This window comes from Engystomops pustulosus, chromosome 2, assembly GCF_040894005.1.
Source record: "Engystomops pustulosus chromosome 2, aEngPut4.maternal, whole genome shotgun sequence".
NCBI lineage: Eukaryota > Metazoa > Chordata > Amphibia > Anura > Leptodactylidae > Engystomops > Engystomops pustulosus.
This window is the reverse complement of record NC_092412.1, coordinates 151,212,073-151,239,251: the sequence shown is the minus strand read 5'-3', so window position 1 is coordinate 151,239,251 and position 27,179 is coordinate 151,212,073. Positions and strand designations below refer to the sequence as shown.

Sequence of the window (27,179 nt, the reverse complement as noted above, 5' to 3'; positions counted from 1 at the left end):
TCCTGCAGTTCAAACTGAGCATCAGTATGGGGAAGAAAGGTGATTTGAGTGCCTTTGAACGTGGCATGGTTGTTGGTGCCAGAAGGGCTGGTCTGAGTAGTTCAGAAACTGCTGATCTACTGGGATTTTCACAACCATCTCTAGGGTTTACAGGGAATGGTCCAAAAAAGAAAAAACATCCAGTGAGCGGAAATGCCTTGTTGATGCCAGAGGTCAGAGGAGAATGGGCAGACTGGTTCGAGCTGATAGAAAGGCAACAGTGACTCAAATCGCCACCCGTTACAACCAAGGTAGGCAGAAGAGCATCTCTGAACGAACAGTACGTCGAACTTTGAGGCATATGGGCTACAGCAGCAGAAGTCCACAAAGGTGCCACTCCTTTCAGCTAAGAACAGGAAACTGAGGCTACAATTTGCACAAGCTCATCGAAATTGGACAGTAGAAGATTGGAAAAACGTTGCCTGGTCTGATGAGTCTCGATTTCTGCTGCGACGCCACAGTCTACCTGAGTATTGTTGCTGACCATGTCCATCCCTTTATGACCACAATGTACCCAACATCTGATGGCTACTTTCAGCAGGATAATGCGCCATGTCATAAAGCTGGAATCATCTCAGACTGGTTTCTTGAACATGACAATGAGGTCACTGTACTCAAATGGCCTCCACAGTCACCAGATCTCAATCCAATAGAGCATCTTTGGGATGTGGTGGAACGGGAGATTTGCATCATGGATGTGCAGCCGACAAATCTGCGGCAACTGTGTGATGCCATCATGTCAATATGGACCAAAATCTCTGAGGAATGCTTCCAGCACCTTGTTGAATCTATGCCATGAAGAATTGAGGCAGTTCTGAAGGCAAAAGGGGGTCCAACCCGTTACTAGCAGTTTGCCCATGTAGTGTGCAGAGGGCGCCAGATTCAGGATTTTCAACAAAGGAACAAGTGCACAAAGGACTGTACTACCCCTTTAATTCACTAAAACATCACATTTATTGTTTATAATTAAAATGCATACCATCAATGTTTAAAACTATCAGTAGGGAGGTTAGAATATATTGCTAATCATACTGGTATTTGGGGAAATATAGTCAGGTGTGTTAAATACTTAGTGTTTATTATCTCTAGAGAGTGGTAGGTACATGTCCCCAATCGCAAAACTCACATATGTGGCCCTGACTTCTTAAATACTTGTGCAAGAAATTTGTACGAGAAGGAATGTGCAAAGTCTGCCATTTTCCAATTTTTTTTTACAACCTCCCGCTAAAGTTTTCAATTGTCTAGTTATCTGCATAGTTCCCAGAGTTAAGTCATTAAACTAAAAGTAGATGTGTAATCAATGGGCAAATAATTATTAGTACTAATTAGTACAAAATTGTATATGGTATAGGTATATTAAAAACACATAAAACTGGTGCACTCTATAGAGAATGCAGAAGTTAGTGGAGTCTGACAAAAACTAAAATTAATCTGTAAAACTGGTTTCTGGGTGTACAACTAAGGCAACTGTGCCTGTTGGTGCAAGATAAATAACTTACATATATAGCATATGCCCTTAAAGTGTTAAGACAAACAGTGCAACATCAAATTATGTATTAGTGTTGAATATGTCAAAATATATATAATTAGTCCAGATATCCAAAAAATACAAATTCATTGAACCAATATCTAACTGTGGTCAAAGATGGCGAAGTGTCCCCATAAACAGCATCTAACTTTGCTTTTATCTCCTCACATTTTTCCCATCCAAAAACAAAAAGTGAATAACCGAACGATACTGCTCTTTTTCCATCTATCGAAAAACGCGTCTTACCCAAATGGCTGCCAAATCCAAACTAACCTATCAATCAGTCTGCAATTTGTTTTGCCGTCGTTTAATAGATGGCAGCACACGATGATAACAACAACTTCCCTCAGGAACGCCCTCTGTTGTCAAACACAGGTACTTATTGAACCGCCCTCATATTATTCCATGGCAAATCTGTGAAATGCTTGGTGTGGGCTTGATTTTTACGTTGTAAAATGGTAAACAAGTGGCGTCTTCGGTTGTGTGTTCAACTCTGGAAATAACCGTTATTTTGATAGACTGGACATTTTGGGACATGGTGATACCTAAAATATTTATGATTTTACTTGTTTATTTATTTTTATTGCAGTTCTAAGGAAAGGGGGGTGATTTAAACTTTTAGGTTTTATTGATTTATTTTAAAGTTTTTTAACTTTTTTTACATTTTTTTTTTACTATTTTTCAGGACTATATGGTACTTAAAGTTGTCTGATTGATCCTACCATATACTGCCATACTACAGTATGGCAGTATATGGGGATTTTCCACATCATCTATTACAATGTGCAAATCACACATTGTAATAGATCTGCTACAGTGAGACAGCCTCAGCTCTTACAAAGTCATGGCAGCAGATCATCGCTCCCTGATGACATCACGGGAAGTGACGATCAAAACAAAAATGGTTGCGCCATTTGTACCGTTTGCTAGTGTTAGGTGTGGGTGTTTGCTGTAATATGCAGCAAACCCCATAGGGGAGATTTTTCTAAAGTTTTTAACTCCTTACCAACATGTGACATAATAGTACGTTACATGCCGCGTGATGGTGCATGGAAACCTTATACAGCCCCCCATGTACCTGTTACCTAAAATGCCCTATTTTCTTCTATTTGTAATGCTGTGTGACATATTGCAGCCCCCTGTTTATCTGTTCCTTGTAATGCCCTATCTTCTTCTACTTGTAATACTGTGTAACCTCATACAGCCCCTGTTTATCTGTTCCCTATAATACCCTATCTTCTTCTGTTTGTAATAATGTATAAACTCATGCAGCCCCCCATGTATCTGTTACCTAAAATGTCCTATCTTCTTCTACTTGTAATACTGTGTGACATATTGCAGCCCCCTGTTTATCTGTTCCCTATAATACCCTATCTTTTTCTGTTTGTAATAGCGTATAACCTCATGCAACCCCCCACGTACCTGTTACCTATAATGGCTTATCTTCTTCTATTTGTAATACTGTGTGACATATTGCAGCCCCCTGTTTATCTGTTCCCTATAATGGCCTATTTTCTTCTACTTTTTAATACTGTGTAACCTCATACAGCCCCCCATGTACCTGTTACCTATAATGCCCTATCTTCTTCTATTTGTAATACTGTGTAACCTCATACAGTCCCCATGTACCTGTTACCTATAATGCCCTATCATCTTCTATTTGTAATACTGTGTAACCTCATACAGTCCCCATGTACCTGTTACCTATAATGCCCTATCTTCTTCTATTTGTAATACTGTGTAACCTCATACAATCCCCATGTACCTGTTACCTATAATGCCCTATCTTCTTCTATTTGTAATAAGTATAACCTCATGCAGCCCCCCATGTACCTGTTACCTATAATGCCCTATCTTCTTCTATTTGTAATAAGTATAACCTCATGCAGCTCCCCTTTATCTGTTCCTTATAATGCCCTATCTTCTTCTATTTCTAATATGCATAACCTCATGCAGCTCCCCATGTATCTGTTCCTTATAATGCCCTATCTTCTTCTATTTGTAATATGTATAACCTCATGCAGCCCCCCATGTATCTGTTACCTATAATGCCCTATCTTCTTCTATTTGTAATAGCGTATAAACTCATGCAGCCCCCCATGTATCTGTTACCTATAATGCCCTATCTTCTTCTATTTGTAATAGCGTATAAACTCATGCAGCCCCCCATGTATCTGTTCCCTATAATGCCCTATCTTCTTCTATTTGTAATAGCGTATAAACTCATGCAGCCCCCCATGTATCTGTTACCTATAATGCCCTATCTTCTTCTATTTGTAATAGCGTATAAACTCATGCAGCCCCCCATGTATCTGTTCCTTATAATGCCCTATCTTCTTCTATTTGTAATAGCGTATAAACTCATGCAGCCCCCCATGTATCTGTTCCTTATAATGCCCTATCTTCTTCTATTTGTAATATGTATAAACTCATGCAGCCCCCCATGTATCTGTTCCTTATAATGCCCTATCTTCTTCTATTTGTAATAGCGTATAAACTCATGCAGCCCCCCATGTATCTGTTCCTTATAATGCCCTATCTTCTTCTATTTGTAATAGCGTATAAACTCATGCAGCCCCCCATGTATCTGTTCCTTATAATGCCCTATCTTCTTCTATTTGTAATATGTATAAACTCATGCAGCCCCCCCATGTATCTGTTCCTTATAATGCCCTATCTTCTTCTATTTGTAATAGCGTATAAACTCATGCAGCCCCCCATGTATCTGTTACTTATAATGCCCTATCTTCTTCTATTTGTAATAGCGTATAAACTCATGCAGCCCCCCATGTATCTGTTACTTATAATGCCCTATCTTCTTCTATTTGTAATAGCGTATAAACTCATGCAGCCCCCCCATGTATCTGTTCCTTATAATGCCCTATCTTCTTCTATTTGTAATATGTATAAACTCATGCAGCCCCCCCCCATGTATCTGTTCCCTATAATGCCCTATCTTCTTCTATTTGTAATAGCTTATAAACTCATGCAGCCCCCCATGTATCTGTTCCTTATAATGCCCTATCTTCTTCTATTTGTAATAGCGTATAAACTCATGCAGCCCCCCATGTATCTGTTACTTATAATGCCCTATCTTATTCTATTTGTAATATGTATAAACTCATGCAGCCCCCCATGTATCTGTTCCTTATAATGCCCTATCTTCTTCTATTTGTAATATGTATAAACTCATGCAGCCCCCCCCATGTATCTGTTCCTTATAATGCCCTATCTTCTTCTATTTGTAATAGCGTATAAACTCATGCAGCCCCCCCCATGTATCTGTTCCCTATAATGCCCTATCTTCTTCTATTTGTAATAGCGTATAAACTCATGCAGCCCCCCCATGTATCTGTTCCCTATAATGCCCTATCTTCTTCTATTTGTAATATGTATAAACTCATGCAGCCCCCCATGTATCTGTTACCTATAATGCCCTATCTTCTTCTATTTGTAATAGCGTATAAACTCGTGCAGCCCCCCATGTATCTGTTCCTTATAATGCCCTATCTTCTTCTATTTGTAATATGTATAAACTCATGCAGCCCCCCCATGTATCTGTTCCCTATACAGCCCTATTCTCTTCCATTCTAAATGCTTTGTAACCCCTTCAGGTCGTTTATCTGATATCTATAATGTTCTATCTTCTTCCATTGATAATACTGTGTAACCCCATCTTTCTATTTCTATATAAATGTTGAGAAACCTCATGCAGGCCCCCATGTTTCTGTTCCCTTTAATGTAATCTCATGAGGTCCTTTTTCTATTTACTGTATAATGCTGTATAACATTATATAGCCCTCCATGTATATGTCCCCTATAATGCCCTATCTTCTTCCATTTATAATGCTAGTTAACACCATTTAGCCCCCTACCCCTCATATCCGTCCTCTAAAGCTGCACCCATGTTTCCAATAAGCGCATCCCTAGTCTCCACAGAATAACTCACCAGAACTCTCGGATAAAAATATTGTTGTATAAACTGAGAGTTATAAGCTTTTCTCAGTTTTCATTAGTTGATACAACAGATTATTTCTTCACATCTTCAGATCGATAACTTCAAATCCCTTTGATGAGAAACTGATTTTGTGCAGCTTTGAAGTGGAAATACATTAATTTTGTATTCAGTTAAACTTACAAGGCAGGAGACGCTAGAACAGTTTGGGCAGAAACATGACAGATCCTAGCAATCAATGAAACACATCACAGCCACAGGTCACTTCACATCTACTTGAGACTGACACTTTAACCCATTGCACAGAATCCTGTCACCGTCTCATCCTTCAAGACCCTGACCCTGGAACTTGTAGACGTCACATCTTCACCATGTGTCCCATTGAAGCCTTTCACTTGAAGACAAATTAGCAAATGCTATTCTATGTGCTGTTTGTGCTTTATTGAGATCTCATTTATTATTCTCCTGGTAAATTTTGTGTGGAGAATTTTCTTTGTAGCCACTTTAAAAATAGATTAGAGGGCTACATAATCAAGTAATAAAAATTGTTGTCTGGACTTCTACCATTAGCTGCCGAGGCTTTCTGTTGTGACATGATTTCATTTCCCTCTAAAATCTACTGTTTTATGAAAGACTACATTTTGCAGTACACTGTAGGTTAGGGGTTGGGAACCCATGGCTCGTGAGTCAGATGTGGCTCTTTCGATGACCGCATCTGGTTTGCAGACCGGGCTCCTGGTGGGGCCGGTGGAAAAAATTAAAAAAACATGTACTCACCTTTCCGACGCTCCCCCGCAGCTCCCTTGATATAGTCCGGCCAGAGGTGACAGCTCTGTGTGCCCTGGCGTCGCACAGACTATTATGACTGTCTGTGAACTGCCGACGCGAACAGAGGTATCACCGCCACCAGACTGTATCAGCGGAGCTTCGGGGCAGCATTGGAAAGGTGAGTACATGGTTTTTTATTTGTATGTACTGGGGTGGGGCAGAGTGGCTGTATACAGGGGAGGGGCTGGCTGTATACAGGGGTGGCTGCCTGTATATAGGGGGGGCTGGCTGTATACAGGGGAGGAGGTGGCTGGCTGTATACAGTGGGGGCTGGCAGGCTATATACTGGGGGGGATGTTTGTCTATGTATAGGGGGGCTGTCTATATACTGGGTGGGCTGGCTGGCTATCTACTGGGGAATGGCATGCTGGCTATGTACTGGGGGGCTGGCTGGCTATATACTGGGTGGGCTTGCTGTATACTAGGGGGACTGGTGTTGGCTATGTACTGGTGGGACTGGCTGGCTATATACTGGAGGCTGGCTGTATACTTAGGGGGGCGACCTGGCAGGCTAAATACTGTATAAACATATGGTACGGCGCTCGCAGAATTATAGTTTAAAATATGAGGCGCTTATGGCTTTCTCAGCCAAAAAGTTTCCTGACCCCTGCTGTAGATTGAAGCCTGCATCCTGCTCATGACATACCGTATTTTCCGGGCCATTAGGCGCACCGGAATATAAGGCGCATCAGTCCGATGCGCCTTATATATGGAATAATTCCATATATAAGGCGCATCGGACTATAAGGCGCAGGGTCCGGGGGCGTGGCGGAGGTCCGGGAGCGGAGACAAGACGCGACGTGGAGACAAGACGAGACGTGGGGAAGGTGAGCGGGGAGGGGGAGGTGGAGGATGGCAGCGGACCATACTTACATAGGTCCCCGCTACCGGAGACAGCAGATCTCCAGCGGGAACTGCAGAACGACGCGGCAGAAGTTGTTTGTGCCGCGTGGTCTGCAGTTCCCGCTATGTAAGTAGGGTCCGCTGCCCTCCTATAGGGCGCACCGGACTATTAGGCGCACTTTGGATTTAGAAGGAAATCCTAGGCTTTTATGTGCGCCTTATAGTCCGGAAAATACGGTACATCCTATTCAGACCTGATATTAACAGCTCCAAGCAGCAAACCTCTGCACTGTGCACTGTCACTTATATTATTATTTCACCGACATAACAACAATGCACTCTAAGACATATATCCACACTGTCCCTGTATAATTGCATAAATTCAGCAGGGTGCTTTATTTGATTTAACTTATTTAGGGGGTATTTGTGCACAAGGGGTTGTCAAGTTTAGAAAATTTCATATATATGACTCTGGGGGGAATGAAAATGATTAAGATCACATACTCACCCTCTTTGTTTGAGAACTGTGCAGTTCATACAGTGGCGGTAGAAGGCTGTAACAGGCACATGCACTGTTGAATTATCATCGTTGGCCTCTCTATAACATAAACCAGTAGATCCCAGCAGGGCCGCAAATCAACATGTACGCTGAAGAGGATTAGTATGTGCACTTAATTATTTTCATACACCCCTTTCTCCTGGTTCCATATATATAAAATATTCTAAACTTGCACAACCCCTTTAATAAATTGGTGTGGGCTGCTCTACTGCATGTTATTATTTCAGAGGGAGCTGTATGATTCCATTACAGGCAGACACCAGGTTATGTACAAGATAGGTTTTTTAGGTTTGGCCTTAAGTTGAATTTGTATGTAAGTCTGTAACTCCCCATGTCAAAATTTTGTGCTGTGAAGGGAACAAGAATTATCAATAAAGCTTAATTACAGACACCTTACAGCTGATGATTGCAACCTGGCACTCCAACAGCTTAACCATAAATCTTTATTTATATAACGCCAGCAAATTCCATAGCGCTTTACAAATCATACTGGTCATATACAAATAAAATATTACATTAAAGAGTACAAAGTCATACAGTTTAAGGGCAATGGTACCAAATTCAAATGCAATGTATGCAAACCTTTGACTTTGCAGAAGGTAATAAAAAAGCCTTAAAATTCTCTCTCTCTCTCTCTCTCTCTCTCTCTCAGTATTTTGACATTTGGCAAATTTAAATAATTTTGATAATCTTTAAACACCTAAAAGAGCAAATGTTTATTCATGTCATATACTGAGAAAATATGCATATGTTTCTTTCTTTATTCTATGTAAACCTCTGTTTTCGACTGTAAATAATAGTACTATACTCCAAGCATCATATACAGGTGATATAACCATATAACTTTATGAAAGGTACACCATTGTTTGATGGTGCCACACTGCACTGTAGAATTAACTCACTGAATAAACATATAGTAAGTAACTGCACTTACTTAGCTGTAAACTTGGATGTATCCGAAGTGTTTTGTTGAAAGGGTTAAGCATATGCTCTGATTGCACCCTCTGACAGCAAAAGTTCACATGGGCATCCTGCCAGCACCCTACTGAGCAGTATGTTTCTTTCTTTCCTTTAATTAGCTGGCATCGGTACACTATTGGAACATGCAATGTGTGTAATCTGACAGGCGTGTGGCAATAAACCTGCTGCCAATATATGCAAATGTTAGAAAATGATAGTAATTAACCTCTTACTTTTGACTTGTTTTTTTACATCTCACATATTGTAAGGTTTTGTTTCAGCTTTAGCTTTTACTATGTCCATTGATTTTATATATCTTATTTCAGGGTCATATCTCTTTCTCTCTGCCTTTGGCCATTTTCACTATATCCATTTCTTTCTCCCCTTGTGTTCCCTTGATCATATATCCTAAGAATGGTCTATTATTTTCTCTAACAACATATGCACTTATAGCATTTAATTCCTGAAATACAGCAAATCTCTGGAATTTCCATTCACCAAGACTCAAGCACTGCAGGTACCCTCTGGTCGTTTATGTTGTGTCGTTCTGTCCTTGCTGTAATGAAAATCGGTTGGCTCGCATGGACACCCTAGGAGGCTAGTGCTTATATACAGCAGTTAATCAGAACAGTTAGAGCTGTAGTGTAACACATGAGAAGGTGGTTATAGATTGTATAGATGGCTTCCAGACAGAGCAGCTAGGATGCCGTAAATGTTTTAAGTTTTATCTTTAATTTGGTTAAGTTAAAAGAAGGCCAAGTGACCATCATCCACGTTTTACCTCTTAACGACTGACAATAAATAAGCCTTTTTATGACATTTCTGTCATTGAGCCACTTTAGAACAATGTGGTTATATGTTTGTAGCAGAGGTTTTCCATACCTCCCATGTGTGCAGAAGCTAGTGCTGTGTAATAACACTAAGGATAGGTTCCAAAGAAATTTTGACTCCAATCATTTAACCCCTTACGCAGCACAATCATTAGTTATGTCTTCGTAGTGCTACATGGATCGTTGGCTCCTCCACGATGCATTTGTCAATGGTTGATTAACCTCTTAAGAATCAGGCCATTTTTATTATTTTTACTCCCCATCTTTTAAAATCCAAAACTTTATTTTTCCTTGTACAAAGCTATATGAGGACTTGTTTTCTGCGTACCAAATTGTATTTCCTAGTAACATTATTTTATAATTCATGTTGTAAAAGCTGAAATTGCAGAAAAAAAGCATTTGAAAAACACATTTTGGAAACCTCTTTATTCTGTTAGAACAGAATGGCAAAATGACATTCCATAATTTGATGTCATTAACGAAAATGCAGCTTTTCATGTTGTGAGCTTTGGTTGCCCCTGGTCCCGACCACAAATTCAGTCCTGAGTATGGTTGCACAGGTCTTTCTCTCTGGTCGGATTTCCACACTTTAACATGCATCTCCTGTAAAGGAACATATGCATGTGTTCCCTCCTCCTCACTATACCAGCTGATACAGCTGATATAAGTTCAAATGCAAAAGCACTGCATACAGAGGAAGCGCCCACAGAGCTGAATCTTACACTGAGCATCTAATGCCGTAATAGGAGCAAGAGCAGCATAAAAGTGTAAAACTGTAAAATTGCAAAGTAAGTTGTTAAAAAGTTATATTAATCGTGTTAGGATCACTAGGGGATTAAAATTTGAGAACTTTCTTTTGTGGGCAAGTCCATTATAGAGGTTAATATATTGCGCTACATAATTACAGTGTATTATGCCACTGATAAATAATAATAATTAAACACTGATCAAAGGCTTACAGGTTCTAGTCCCCTAAGGAGACCAATAGTGTTGAAAATTCAAGAAAAAGCCATTAAAAATAGATTATAGTACAACTGTAAAGTATAAAAAATGTTTGCCTAGCTCTGCACTAAGCAAATATAAGCAATTCTGTGTTTTACTCAGGTGTTTCTGCAGGTATTTAGTGGCTAGCAGAGGTTTAACCTTGCCCCCCAGGCTAATCTCCATTTGCCAAGCTTTCTGGTAACCAGAGTGGCCTTAGGAACTAGTGATGTCAGGTTGTCCAATTACAAACATGTACAAACATGTAGTGTTATGGCAAAAGACCTTCAATGATGTCACAGATCGGCCAATTACAAACATGCTGTCCTGTTCTGGCTTCAGTCACAACCAAGAAGTGTCCACCCACTTCATAAATAGATTAATCTGATTTGATAAGAAATTATGTTAAATATACCAGATATATCTCAGGTTAGGAATAAGCCAGCAGGAATCCTAGGAATTGTTGTCAAAGGCTTTCTCCAGCTGTGCTAAAACTAGTTTTTGTCAGTAACTTTACAATTGCGCTTTGGCTCCAGCCTCTGAGCAGTGACCGCGAAGCCGCGGGCCTGCTGTTCTGCGCATGAGCAGACAACAGGCTTCGTAGACGATGGAGGCTACGAGGAGCTGCTGGACGAAGATTTCTGGTAGGAGGAACAAAGAGGCTACTGGGGTGAGCCGCGCCGTGTAGCCTCAGCTCCGGCTACTAAATGCCCTTAAAAGGGCTATCCTTATGTCCTATAGATCCACCTACCATTCAATCTACCTTTAAAGGTAGATCCGTGGTGGTAGGTTCCCTTTAACCCCTTCCCGCCGCAGCCCTTTTTCATTTTTGCTTTTTCATTTTTCACTCCACACCTTTAAAAATCTATAACTTTTTTATTTTTCCATGTACAGAGCTGTGTTATGGCTTATTTTCTGTGTAACAAATTGCACTTTAAAATGGTGGTATTTAATATTCCATGCCGTGTACTGGGAAGCGGGAAAGAAATTCCAAATGCAGTGAAATTGGTAAAAAAACACATTTCTTCTGGGCTTGGTTTTTACGGATTTCACTGTATGCCCCAAATGACATGTCTGCTTTATTCTTTGGGTTGGTACAAAAAATTTTTTTAAGGACTTTGCCATTTTCTGCCGCTAATAACTTTTTTATACTTTGGTATACGGAGCTTTGTTTTTTGAGGCTTTTGATGACGTTTACAGTGTTATCATTTTTAGGACTGTACAACAGAAAAACACCCGCGATTGGTTCTTGCAACGATTGCGGGTGTTACCAGTGAGTCTTTGGTGCAATATGCAGCAAAGACTTACCGGCTATGAAGAGGGCTCAGCCCCTGAGCCCCCTCTATGCACCCGCACCCGGCATGTGATGTAGTATTACGTCACATGTTGGTAAGGGGGTTAAAGGAGTTGTCCAACTAATTTTTTAAGACATAGAGGTGATGCATTTAAGCGCAATCAAAATCCTTGCATCACCAGCTCCTTGCTTCTACTGGGCAACATCTGATATCAACAGTGACATCACATTTTGTCAGGTGATGATTTAAGGCCTGTGTTTGGCTGAATCAATCAGACGCAAATTGAATATCAGCCTGTGTAAGCAAGCAGATGCTGAAACTGGAAATGGAGAACCTGTCAGAAGTAAGCATACTTTTTTGTATATTTCATTGTCACATTCTGTTGCAATTTAGGAGTTAAACAACTTGACACCTACTTTCAGGATAATATAGTTTAACCCCTTAACAACCAGGCTCTTTTTCATTTTTGAATTCTCATTTTTTTTAACTCTCTACCTTCAAAAATCTTTAACTTTTTTATTTTCCATGTAAAGAGTTGTGTGAGGGCTTGTTTCCTGTATAACTTCATAGTGATGGTATTTAATATTCCATGCCATGTACTGGGAAGCAGGAGAAAATTTCCAAATGCAGTGAAATTGGTGAAAAATCCATTTGTGCATTTACCTGTGCGCTCCAAATGACATGTCTCCTTGATTTTTCGGGTCGGTACCATTACTGGGATTCGAAGTTTACAGGCAGTCCCCAGGTTACATAAAAGATAGGGTCCGGAGGTTTGTTCTTAAGTTGAATTTGTATCTAAGTCGTAACGGTATATTTTATTTATTTTTTTCTTTTGCCACAGTGACAATTGGAGTTTCACATTTTTTTCTGTAATTGGACCAAGAATTATCAATAAAGCTTCATTACAGACACCTTACAGCTGATCATTGCAGTCTGGGACAATAGTAAAGCATCCAGAGAGCTTCAACAGAGGTCACAGTGGGCAGAGGGGTCCGTCTGTAACTATGGGTTGTCTGTAAGTTGGGCGTCCTTAAGTAGGGGACCTCCTGTATATAGGTTTCACAATGTTTTTATACATTTTACAAAAATTAAAACCTCCTGTACAAAAAAATAAAAATCTTAATTTTGCCCTCTTCTGGTTGTCATGGGTGCTTCTGCGACTCATATCGCAAGTCGCAGGCATCTACGCTGTCTCCACTCCGGATTTCCGTTCACAACGAGTGCGTACATGCCGGCTTCAGGAAATTTAAAGGGCCAACCTACTGCTAATTGGCCCAGCCATTTCCCAGAAGGCTATTTAAACCTGACTCTCCAATCACACCCTTCTGGATCTTCGTGCCTTGTGCCTTAGAGAAAGCTTTGTCTGATGCCCTGAGCTGTTATTGTGATTTTCCTTTGTGACCCCGGTTCCGTTCCTGACCTTGACCTATTGCTAAGTCCCAACTCTGATCCAATGCTGCCCGTCCTGACCTCCTGCTTGTCCCCGACTACGTGATTACCTGCCGTTCCTGTACCTTGACCTCTGCTGCCACCGCGGACAAGTCACGTCTGTGGAATGACCTGGTGGTACCACGCCACAGCAAGTCCATCCTGCTTTGCGGCGGGCTCTGGTGAAGACCAGGTGCCACTTAGAATTTGGTCCCAGGTGTCGACTTGTGTCATCGTCCGGGGTGGTTTAGAGGATCCACTACCTCCGATCGTGACACTGGTGCTTATAATTTTTTCATAATTTAGTGTATGGAGCTGTGTGTTGTGTAATTTTTTTAATACAAGATTATATTTTTAACACTACCATTTTGAGGACTGTATGGCCTTTTGACCACCTTTTATTAAATTTAGGGGACAAGTGACACTTTCAACTTAAGACGCTTTTTTCTGTTACAGGGTTAAATGCCAGGAATAACCATTACCAGTGGCGTAACTATGAGAGACAGGGCCCCCTAGCAGGCTACTGCATAGGGCCCCCCTTCCCACTTAAAAAAATATACATATTAGTATACTCACACATGCTAGTTACAATCACATATAAATACACTCATGTGCATATACACATACATACAGTGCCATATGCAACATACTCACATACAGTGTATACAGACACCATATACACATCACAGATACTGCATACATACATCACAGTATATGTTATATACATATGCTGGACAATGTGCAGTACAATATAGATATAATAGTGCACATCCTCTATTCTGTAATGTGTCCGGCCGGATGACGGAGCCCCCTGACACTGCGGGCCCCATGCGGCTGCTATGTCTGCTACCGCTGTAGTTACGCCCCTGACCATTACTTTATTTTGATAGATCGCACATTTTGGGAAGCAACGTTACCTAACATGTTTATGATTTTTATTTTATATTTATATCAGTTCTAGGAAAAGGAGGGGTGATTTGAATTTTTAGTTTTTTTTTTAAAAATATATTAATATTTTTTTACAATTTTTCAGACCCCCTAGGTTTAACCCTAGGTTGTCTGATTGATCCTACAATATACTGTCATACTACTGTATGGCAGTGTATGGGAATTTTCCACATTATTTATTACAATCTGAAAATCACATATTGTATAGAAGGGTTAAAACCAGACAGCTTTGGGTCTTTGTATAGGGTGCAACGATGGGGTCAGCCAGTGATCACTCTTTGAACACCAGCAGTGGACGTGTGAGGTACTGATACGTCACATGTTGTTAAGGGGTTAACTTCACTGACCTATTTTTGCTGCAGTATACCATGTGTAAGTCCAGAGCCTGAGTAACTTTCTTTTATTTAACACTTGGGCAGGATTATGCTGTGTGCATTATGACTCTAATAGTCATTTCATTAAAATGATGCTGCTGCTTGCTATATTTCTGAAATTTCTACATTTGCTGCATTTATAGTCCCTAGATATCCCACTGGCAATTCACAGATCAGCAAAACTATAAAATCCTTTTGAGGGTACTGTGAAATGCTATATATGTTTGGATGTAGTATACAGTAACTTTTATTCATCAATGGGAAAACAAGCAAAGATCAAAACAGAAGCATAAAATGCTCAACAGAATGTCATATACAGTAGTTGTATTACCAAAACTGCCCTATGACAGCACAAAATTGTCCATATTTGAGCAATATTAAAACTTAAATTTTATTCAGCAAATGGGAATAAGAGCACCCAATTGGTGCTTATAATAGTGAGATATGTTCTTTAAAAACACAGAAAGAGTCAGTCACTAGGTAGGTAGCTAGATGTTACTTTTGTATATCAGGGGCGTTGCTAGGGTGGAAAAAGATCCGGGGCACCAGCCCCAATGCATATGTATCAGACATTTATTGATGCCCACCCCTGTACACAACCTATCCACGATACATACAGATACAGAAAACACAAGAGAAATCCCTACCTGTTACATCCAGTGTCAGGAGGTGAAGTGTATCTGTCCTCTATCTTCTCTGTTAGGGCCAGCATCACCACGTCTCCTCTTCAGCCACGAGTCCTCCCTGTGGAGTTCACCACACAGACATCCTATGTTCTTTATTGTCCCCATCATCTTGGTCCCCTAATGGTGTTATCCTGCTGCTACCCATAGCACTCTGCCTCCTGTACTGTAAGGCCCCTTTCGCAGGCCAGGACTGCTTGACTGGGGAGTTGGAAGGGTGACAGCTCTTCACCCCTCCCCTCTTCATAAGAATCCCTGCAGCTGGGCCGTTCCGTATGCTAGCCGCTGTTTGTACAGATAGCATATGGACGACCATGTGAAAGGGACCCTAATAAAGATACACAGAAAGTCCTCCTGAAAATACTGTTAACACAAAAATAATAAATGCTTCCTAATATAACATGTTAAAAAAAGCAATAAAAACCTATATTACCTATAAATCATATATAAACAGATATCATACATACAATCTGGTTTTATAATAAAGCCCCATAATTTACATTACACCCCCTCATTGTGCCACCCACCTAATAATGTTCCCTAATCGTAACCTAACAAGTAAGAATGCAATCTACACTTAATTACTGTGCCCCCCCACTAATTAGCTCTCAATGTGACCCTAAACTAAATAATGCCGAGCCTAATCGTGCCCACATAAAGAATCCCCTCAACTAATACCTACACTAAGTAATGTCTGCACAGCCCACAGTAATGTCCCTCACAGCCCCCAATAAGATGTTCCCCAGAGCTCCCTGTAATGATCCCCACAGCCCTGACTACAAAGTCCCCCCACAGGGCCCTGAAATGTCCCCCACAGCCCCCAGTGTTTTCACAGCCCCCCTAATGTCCCTCACAGCCCCACCTAGAAGTCCCCTACAGCCCCAGTAATGTCCATTAAAGCCCCCCCAATGTCCTCAAAGCCCCACTAAGAAATCCCCCACAGCCCCCACTAATGTCTCCAACAACCCCCCTCAATGTCTTCATAGCTGTCCCCTACAGTCCCCTGTAATAATGTCCCCCACAGCTCCCTTCAATGTCTTTACAGCCCCATAAAATGTCCTCCACAGCACAACCCCAATGTCTTTACTGCTCCAAGTAATGTGCCCAAAGCCCCCTGTAATATTCCCCACAGACCCCAGTAATGTTGCCACAACCCCCTATAATGGCTCCACAGCCCCCAGTAATATCCAACAAAGCCCCCTGTAATGTTATGTTTCCCATAGCCATCAGTAATGCCAATGCTCAATGTGCCCCCTCCCCCTTGAATAATTAAAAAAAAAACACTTATTCTCACCTCAGTCTCTCTTCTGGCTTCTCACCTTTCACTGCAGCGCTGAGGTGCGGTCATGTCATCACCCGGCGTCTCCTGCTCCCGGCAGCTGTAGTGAGCGGCTTGAAGCAGGAGACGCTGTGTGACTGCGTCTCTTGCTCCCTGTAGTGGAGAATGGAGCCGGCGGAGCCGTACTGAGGACATAGACAGCGATGGTAGTGAGGAAAATTGCCCGGGACATTCAGGGCACAGGTCAAAAGATCCGGGGCACGGGCAATGCCCCTGGTGTATATATAGTATTAAAAGGCATGTATAGATGGCATGCACACAACATAAGTATAAGTTAAGAAGGTGATTCAGTGGTGATACACTAGGGATCAGATGACCATAATTTTGTATAGTTTATATTGGCCTCAAAGATGGGCAAATACACCATATGTAGTAGACTAGACTAAATAGTGGACAATTACACCATATTTAGTCCACATCATATGGTATAATTTACCATTTTGAGCCCAATATTAACTATACAAAGATCTCATCAACACAGATACACACAATGAAAATGCTAAGAACTTTTTACGGGTGATTCTGCGATCCATGTATCGGATCGTGGGTGCACCCGTGCTCCGATATACATGGTCACCCCCTGCCCTCACTTACCTCTCCTGGCTCCGGTCTGTGTTATGGTTCCGGTGTGTAGGCTGCACGCTCCTTCCCTGCAGTCGCGCTCTCCCGCCACTAGGGGGCACACGCGCGGACTTCTATATAGTTTGGCGACTCCCAGCATCCCCTGCCGGATCTTCAGGTCATTCTTTTGAAGAGAGTATCCACAGAAGAGAAAATGTGGCGCTACAGATGGGTGCGCTTGTAACCCAGAAATTTTTACCAACACACGGTTTGGTGTAAAAGCTAATTAGTATTTATTACGAATGATTAAAATTGGATTTCAAACATTGGTTACGCGTTTCGGGGTGACCCTTCATCAGACCAATACTATAAAACATGATAACACAAAAAATATATAGTAAATAAATAACTAAAATAAAGTCTGTATACATACAGTAAAATTGAAAATAAATTGAAAATAAATGGCAGGTGAAAAAATGCAAAAATACCATTAGGGAGAATATTATAACTTAATTAGAGTGGGATGCAATGAATACCCAGATATTATGTAAAAGGTACACTTGTCATAAGTTAGGACAGGTGAATTACAATTTACGATTACATAGATGGTTATTATGTACAAATAAAGGTAAAACCAAAAATAAATAAATAAATAAGAAAATAGTAATGGTAGATTATGTATAATAATGTACATAATCTACCATTACTATTTTCTTATTTACTGGATTCCATACTGTTATACCCATAGACTGTGACATCAACCCTACATAGAAATCACACTCTCATCCCTCATGACTGGAGAAATGGCTACTTAAACCTAAACTACAGAAAGGAGCTATATCCATAATATACGACTACTTGCTCTCCAGGGGTATTGAGGCTAAACCAACTTACAAAGGGCATTGGGAAAAAGACCTAGGGATCAATGTTACGAATAAGCAGATGAAGGCTATTTATAATAACTCACATGGATTTTCTAGATGTGTAAAGATTCAAGAAAATTCATATACAATTATAACTAGATGGTACAACACTCCAGTAACTCTGAAAGAGAAAGGGTTCTCACAGCAAGACACTTGTTGGAGATGTCAATCCTCAAAAGGATTGTACACATATATTGGTCCTGTCCAACATTGAAGCCATTTTGGAGAGAAGTGGAAAATATTATATATAAAATATCCAAAGAGCGTATATTCCTAACACCAGAATCAGTTCTACTATGGATGCCCAACAAATCCTGGAGCCCACGAAAACATCATCTGCCAATCATCCTCATACAGGCAGCTAAATTAACAATACCTCCCAAATGGCTTCAGTCTAGTCCTACCACGATTAAGGAATGGCTCTCTAGGATAGACAACATATATCGGCTAGAGGAACTTGCACATTAGGAATCAAGGACACACCATAAATTCTCCAGAACCTGGGAACCATGGTAACATTATAGAGACAAACTTGATATAATGCAATGATGTGTACAATAGGGTGTAATCCCAAAAGCGATAATCTATGCCACTCAAATAGAAATCTCTGGGAAGAGAGACATAAACACTTTAGAATACAATCTAGAAAAAAAAACCTTTACAGTCAATACATAAATAATCTCATACCTAATTCAAAATCAAAACCACAGGTATTACATCGGTGAAATCTCCTAATGGCAAAAATTGTTATTTTGTTCTATTTCTCGGTTGTTTATTGTTCTTAACTCAAATGTTTGAAAAACATAATAAATACTCATTTATATGTAGAAAAGAAACACCCCATCAACCCCCCTTCCCCCCTCCCTCCCCAGAACCAATTCACCCCACTACTCTCAATACCTAGTCCCAACCCATACCCCCCCCCCTTTTCCCTCCATCTAAGGAAATTTCTGGAGCAAAATGTTCTCTTTTGTTAAATGAATGATCACTGATACTTATATTTGCATTGTAAAATATAAAATCAATAAACAAAGTTTAAAAAAAAACTATACAAAGATTACGGTTATCGGATCCCTAGTGTAGCACCACTAAATCACTTTCTTACCTCTTATTATACTTTGAGGCAATGTACCTTGTTGTCTCCATATCATCTATACATGTCTTTTAATACTATATATATACAAGTAAAATCTAGCTACTTACCTAGAGACTGTCTCTTTCTGTGTTTTTAAAGAACATATCTCACTATTATATACACAAACTGTGTGCTCTTTTTCTCATTTGATGAATAAAATGTAAGATTTACTATTGCTCAAATATGGACAATTTTGTCCTGTCAAAGGGCAGATTTCTTAATACAACTACTTTTTTTTTAGGACTATAAGACGCTTCTTACTATCGGATGCACCCCTGATTTAGGCTTCCAAAATATCTCTGTTGGTTGCACTTAAGCACAGCACACACAGCACTGCTACATCCATACATCTACAAACACAGCACTGCTACATCTATACAGTTATACACACAGCTCTGCTTCATCCATACATTTACACACACAGATCAGCTATACACACACACAAACAGAAATAGGAACACTCACCACTGCTGCATACACTGTGCACTACTATACACACAGACAGGGTGCTACTATACACATAAATACACACACAGCTCTACTATACACATATAAGGAACACTCTGGGAAGTACTACACACATGAATACATACACAGCTCTACTATACACATATAAGGAACACTCTGGGAAGTACTACACACATGAATACATACACACCTCTACTATAAACATATAAGGAACCCACTGGGAAGTACTACACACATAAACACATACACAGCTCTACTGTGTATGAATATGAATACATACTCATCCAGGAACACTCTGGGAAGTACTACACACATACAGAACCCGCCCCTTCTCCCCTTTCCCCCTTCTTCTTACCCTGTCCCAGTGCAGCATGACAGTATCCGACCTGTGGTGATGTAAGAAGCATGTGATCAGTCACATGATGCTGACATCACCGCAGGTCCTGTAGGACACCCGGGAGAGGGGAGAGCAGTGTGGAGGCTCTCCTCTCTGGGAGATTGGGTGCAGCTCTAAATCAGGGCATCACCCAATCTCCATTACAACGGTCAGGAGGGTCTGGCAGTGCTGGATCCTCCTGATCTTCGGTCTTTAAGACGCAGGCACTTTTTAGCAAGATTTTTCTTGCTAAAAAGTGCGTCTTATAGTCCAAAAAATCTGGTATGGTATCCTCCTGAGCATTTGATGCTTCTGTTTTGATCAATGATCTAGTGTACAGACTTTATTTTTAAATGTATTATATATCTCTATTACGGTATAGTTATAAACAATTGAGACAGCCTATATATAAATTAATATATTTCTGTTTTTGCAGAATCTTGCCAGTGGTCTTATACATCCACAGAAATGTATATCACTTTATCCCAGCAGTATTTCCGAGTTGCTGGAGTAGGTATAGTTTCAGCTCCAAATATTAATAATATTGATTTTCCTGAAATCCAAATTGTCTTCATATAAATCCAAACAATTATCCCGTAGCATCTGTTGTAACAGGATGGATGCGTGTTTCTAATCTGTAGTCCCTGCCTGTTTCCTGTGTCCTTCTGCTATGTGCTGAACCACCGCCCTCTTTTTCACAATCCACTGCCACCTGCAACTCCCATCTGTTCCATGTTCCACCTCTCTTCAATCCCTGCAGCCGGTTTACAAGCGATTATGTGTGGAAGGTGAGCCAGCACCAGATGAGATGGAATGGGCCAAGTGAAGAGAGAGAAGGAAAGTATTAGATGAAACTATTCTCATTGAACTTTTCAATAGCTTTGTGTTGCTCAGCAGCATAACTAGGGGAGGCAGGTCCCCGTAGCAGACTTCTGATAGGGGCCCCCTTCCCACTTAAAAATATACATATTAGACTCATATATACTCACATATTTATATACTTATTGTGACAGGACCAGGGGAAAAGTGTTAAATGGTGTGTATGTTTCTCCTAGGTTTTCGTCCTACACTTTCTAGAAAGCCAAATCCTGGTCTGGAGGACCTGGCTTCTGCAGTTTCGAGATATGGACTTGGTCCCTACTCTGCTCAGCCACTCCTGGTGATGGAGGTAATTGGGGCTAATCACCAGCAGCTCTGAGATGTTGCTTTAAAAGTCAGAAGGTGCTGACTGCTCCTGGGAAAACTTTATATGTGAGTTGCCAATTGCTGTATGCTGTGGTTGGGAAGCTGTACAGTATGTACAGTTTCTTGGTTGTTAGGAAACTTCTGTATTGTATAGTTAGTGGCCAGACAGCCTAGGATTTTATTTCTGTATTGTTTTGCCATTGTTCCTGCTTCAAAGAAGCTAATAAAAATGGTTGCAGCCAGTTGCACCCAACTTGTCTGTGATTGTGGATTGTGTCTGTGATGTGCCAAAAAGTGCTCGTCTATTTTAGGAGATGGCAATCCCAGACCTAATCCCGTCACACTATATACATAAACACACACATATTTATATACTCTTACACACATTTATACACTCTTACACACATACGCATACATATAGGGCATATACATGCATATACACATCACGTAGACACAAATACAGTGTCATATTACAGACGTACAGCATATACACACATACAGGTTATACACACTATATACGCATACAGCATATGCACATGACAGAAACATATGCAGCTTATATACATCACTTATATGTTATATACATATTATGCTGTACAATGTGTAGAATGATATATAATGGTGCATATCCTCCATTCCTTAGTGTCGGGTCTGATCATGGGGCCTCTTGACAATGTGTTTTTTTTTTTTACAAGAGGGGGCTAACTTGCCCTGATGAAGCCGTGAATTCGGCGAAACATGTTGGGGGGCTTTGGTAGCAAATTTTAATCAGCAGGGTGCTTCAATCCAGTGATTAATTTCACAAAAAATTTATATAGGAGGCAGAACAGGATCAATGCTAGTAGTATGTGGAGTGAATGAATTTGTCAGGTGTATGAGATGACTGGGTCAACTGATATTCAGTGATTGTAGGGTGACAAAAAACAACAGTATACCAAGTACGGATGCTGATAAGGCTGCCTTAACTTTTGATGGGCTAATTGGGGACTACCTCTCTATTACTCTCCAAACTTTATATTTGAAACAATGAATATTGGGACATACCCCGTTGAAAAGAAAGCCTATTGATCTGACAAGGAGGTGCGGACTGCACCCTCCTTGTTTCATATACCCACGTAGCCGAAATACATACAACTGATACTGGACCCTCACCTGACACACTAATTTCATCACCCACAACTACAGCAAATGCCCCAACAATACTTATGTGGCATTCATGACACCCAGTCTGGCGAATCCGGTAAACCAGCACTGGGATATGCTCACACGTGGTATTGAAGCAACTCTGTGTTTTTAAGTCACTTTTTTGTTCATCATCTATTAATCTAATTCTAATAAAGGTTAAGTTTTACTCCTTGGTTAAGGTGCCTTAGGGCAAGTTAGCCCCCTCTTGTAAAAATTTGAAAAATAGCCTACCAAGTAGAGATTTCCCACCTATATCTTTTTTTGGTCTCTTGACAATGTGGCCCTATAATGGCTGCCATGGCTGCTCTACCACTGTAGTTTGGTTTGGATGCATTTCAGAAAACAACATGTGATTAATTTGTGCTGTAGACTGCTCAGCTCTGCACCAACCTTTGGGCTCCTATACAGCTGCTCCCTCTTGCTCCTGGACAGAGCTCACACCCTGGTGAGTTGACATCAGTGGGAGGGGGAGGCCAATCCAGATGCACACATGTATTTTACCATTTAAAATTAATAGTTTATATTTATTACAAATTTGCATCTTATAAATAACAATGTATGATGTGCCTGTAGGTACATCACTTTATGTATCTCTAGGGCCATAACAAACTTGGTTGATGTTTTGGTTGGCCATGGGTTCATCAAGAGCCGTGGGATGTACAAAGTGTAAATATGATAACGTGCTACTGTGTATTAGTTCTCTGGGACATAACGTGGATGCTGCATCCATGAAAATCAGCTTTGTGATTATCTGAAAAATGTACCATTATCTCCTGTTGAGTTGTTTTTATCTTTTGATGTAATTTATTTTATGGTATTACATACTTACAGGCAAGTGCACAATTTTCAGATGTTATTCAAAATTGAAAAAATCTTCCTGCTCTTTTTTTTCCTTTTTTGCATTTCCATTTTTTTCTCACCTCAACTTTTTACATTTTCTGTTTACAGATCTTTATGGGTGCTTGTTTTCCATAGTCTCAGCACTTAACCCCTAGGCGCACCAGGACGTTATAGTACGTCCCGGTGGCTAGATACTTAGCGCACCAGGACGCACTATAACGTCCTGCTTCTGGCACCGGCTCACGAACGGAGCCGGTACCAGAAGCAGCGGCTGTCAGCTGTCTAGTACAGCTGACAGCCTGCGCTAACACCCGCGATCGGAGCCGACTCCGATCGCGGGTGTTAACCCCTTACACGCCGCGGTCAAGCATGACCGCGGCGTGTAAGGGTCTTCCCCCTATGGATCGGATCCCCCGTGCCGCTTACCGGGGGATCCGATCCTCTCCTGGGCAGCTCCGAGGACTGGCATGTGCCCCGGAGCTGCCCGGTTTCCATGGCAGCCAGAACCCTTCCGGGTCTGGCTGTAAACTGTCTGAGCATGCGCAAGCATGCTTAGACAGTTTACACTGCTCTACAATAAAATAGTATTGTAGAGCAGTGTATTGAACTTAAACCAGTGATCTGAGTATCACTGGTTTAAGTTCAAGTATGTAGAAGTAAAATTATGCAAAAACACTTAACACTACACATTATAATAAATAAAAAATAAATACATAAAAATATAAGCCCCTAAAATGTCACTTTCCCATAAAAACACTTAATAAAGTATAAAAAACATAAAAACACAAAAAACCCCCGCATGTTTGGTATTGCCGCGTCCGTAACAATCTGCATAATAAAACAGAATCATTACTGGACCCGCACGGTAAACGCCGGAGGAAAAAAACGCAAAAAAGTTCCGAAAAAAAGATAATTTTTAATTAATACCCTATAAAAAATGCTCTAAAAAGTGATTTAAAAAATTTTATGCACTCTAAAATAAGCCCACTAAAAAGAACAACTGTTCTCGCAAAAAATAAGCCCCTAACCAGATTTGTCAGCCAAAATATAAAAAAGTTATGCATATGAATAGATGGTGATGCTAAAATGAATAAGATTTTCTCCAAATTAGTTTTTATTCAGTACAATTGAATAAAATACACAAAACCCCCACATATTTGGTATCCCTGCGTCCGTAACAATCTGCATAATAAAACAGAATCGTTATTAGATCCGCAAAGTGAACCCCGTAAAAAACAACCTCAAAAAACTCTCTCTGAAAAAAAGATGATTTTTTATTAATGCCCTTTAAAAATGCTCTAAAAAGTGATTTAAAAAAGTTACGCAATCTAAAATAAGACCACTAAAAAGAACAATCCTTCTCGCAAAAAATAAGCCCTTAAACAGATTTGTGAGGTGAAAAATAAAAAAGTTATGCATATGAAAGACGGTGATGCTAAAATTAACAACAATTTTGCCAAATTACTTTTTATTCAGTAAAAATGGGAAAAAATAAAAAATATATATAAATGAAGTATTTTTGTAATCGTGGCGACCCATAGAATAAAAATAATATACTATTTTTATGGTATGGTTAACGGCCAAAAAAAAACACATAAAAATGTTCCTAAAAATTGACGATTTTCATTTCCTCCACCAACAAAGCTTTAATTAAATCTCACCAATTAGCTATAGATGCCCCAAAATTATGTACCAGAAAAGTGCATCTCATGTGGCAAAAGAAATAAGCCCCTATAGGTCCTCAATAAAAAAAGAAAAAAATTATAGCCTGTACAATGTGACATAGCAAATCGGATCTGGATGGCGCCTCCTTCCCTTCTATGCCCAGGCGTGCGCCCATACAGCAGGTTACCACCACATATAGGGTATCGGTGTACTCGGGAGAAATTGGGTAACAAACTTTGTGGAGCCTTTTTTCATTTAATCCATTGTAAATGTTTAATTTTCCACCCAAAATGGGTGTATTGTGAAAAAATATTACAATTTTCAGACTGCACCTCCGTTTTGTTTTAACCCCTATAAAACACCTAAAGGGTTAACAAACTTCTTAAAAGTGGTTTTTCATACGTTGAGGGGTGTAGTTTCCACAATGGGGTAATTTATGAGTCTAGCTATTATTTAGGCCTCTCAGTGTCAATTAGAAGTTGAGCAGGTCCATCTAAATACGGGTTTTGGTGATTTTACAAAAAATGTGAAAAATGATACCTAAATTCTGAGCCTCATAACATTCTAGTAAAATATGTGGAATCTTAAAAAAACCATGCCAACATAAAGCAGACATTTGGGAAATGTAAGTTATGAATTTATTTGGGTGCTATGACTATCTGCATCAAAAGTAGAGAATTTAGAACGTTGAAAATATAGAATTTTTCCAATTTTTTGCCAAATTTTGTTTTTTTTCATAACTAAACGCAAAAGATTTCATCCAAATTTTTAAACTAATTTGAAGTACAATGTGTCACGAGAAAACAATCTCAAAATCCCCTGGATTTCTCATAGCGTTCCAAAGCTATAACCACTTATAGTGACACAGGTCAGATTTGAAAAATGGGTCCGCGTCCTTTAGGCCAAAAGATGCTGTGTCCCGTAGGGGTTAATATTCCATGCCATATACTGGGAAGCCAGAAAAAAAAATTGCCAAATTTGGTGAAATTGATAAAAAGCTTGTTTGCACCATTTTGTTGTGGGATCTGCTGTTACCTTTTCACTTTTTACTCGAAATGACACCTCTACTTTATTTTTTGGGTGATTACAATCATGAGGATATCAAATTTATCTACAGTATAGAAAAACAAATGTCGTGCAGCTCACCTCTCAAATGATTTCCAAAGATCAGCCATTCGGGGAGTGTGGTGGCGTGAAAAATAAACATGTCTTGCGGTGTGCTCGCGTTGCCTGCCAGGACTGCAGGTGTGTTGATGCAATTTCAATCAAGGTAAACGCAGCACTTCCTTTTAACCCCTTAAGGACGCAGGGTTTTTCGGCTGATTTCTCGCTCTCCAACTTCAAAAATCCATAACTTTTTCATTTTTACGTGTACAGACCTGTGTGAGGGCTTATTTTGTGCGTAACAAATTTTACTTCCCCGTGATGTTATTTATTTTAACATGCCGTGTACTGCGAAGCTGAAAAAAAATTCCAAATGTGGAAAAATTGAAAAAAAAACGCACGTCACGTTCTTGTGGGCTCAGTTTTTACGACTTTCACTCTTCGCTCCAAATAACATGCCTACTTTATTCTCTGGTTCGGTGCGATCGCGGTGATACCAGATTTATATAGGTTTTATTGTGTTTTAATACATTTTCAAAAATTAAACGAATGTGTACAAAAAAGAAAAAAAATTTTTTGCCATCTTCTGACGCTAATAACTTTTTCATACTTTGGCGCACGGAGATATGTGAGGGGTCATTTTTTGCGAAATGAGGCGACGTTTTCATTGCTACCATTTTGAGGTCTGTGCCATTTTGAGGTCTAAAAGTCGCATTTCGGACATTTGGGCGCCATTTCCCGCCTCCGAGGTCACCGCCGGCCGTAACCGTTTTTATATTTTGATAGATTGGGCATTTTGGGATGCGGCGATACCTAATATGTCTGTGATTTTTACTGTTTGTTATGTTTTATATCCGTTCTAGGGAAAGGGGGGTTTTATATATTTTATTAATTTTTTTTATTTTTTAAACTTTTTTTTTCCTTTTTTTTTCACTATTTTTTAGACCATCTAGGGTACATTAACCCTAGATGGTGAGATCGCTCCTACCATATACTGCAATACTACAGTATTGCAATATATGGCATTTTTGCAGGTCATACATTACAATGAGCCACTGGCTCATTGTAACGAACCTGCATAAACCATGTAGCCTCGTGTCAAAAGAAGACCCGAGGCTACCATGGTAACCGATCGCCGCCCCCCGAT

General features: G+C 40.1%; 1 long non-coding RNA gene across 1 annotated transcript in view; it reads right to left on the bottom strand.

The window, feature by feature from the left end:
* Positions 1-26,172, bottom strand: part of LOC140118685 (uncharacterized) — a 108,766-nt gene extending 82,594 nt beyond the window's left edge. Inside the window, exon 1 of the long non-coding RNA XR_011853239.1 lies at positions 26,075-26,172. This is a non-coding gene — a long non-coding RNA (uncharacterized lncRNA). The remainder of the gene's footprint in view (positions 1-26,074) is intronic.
* Positions 26,173-27,179: the final 1,007 nt, after the last annotated feature.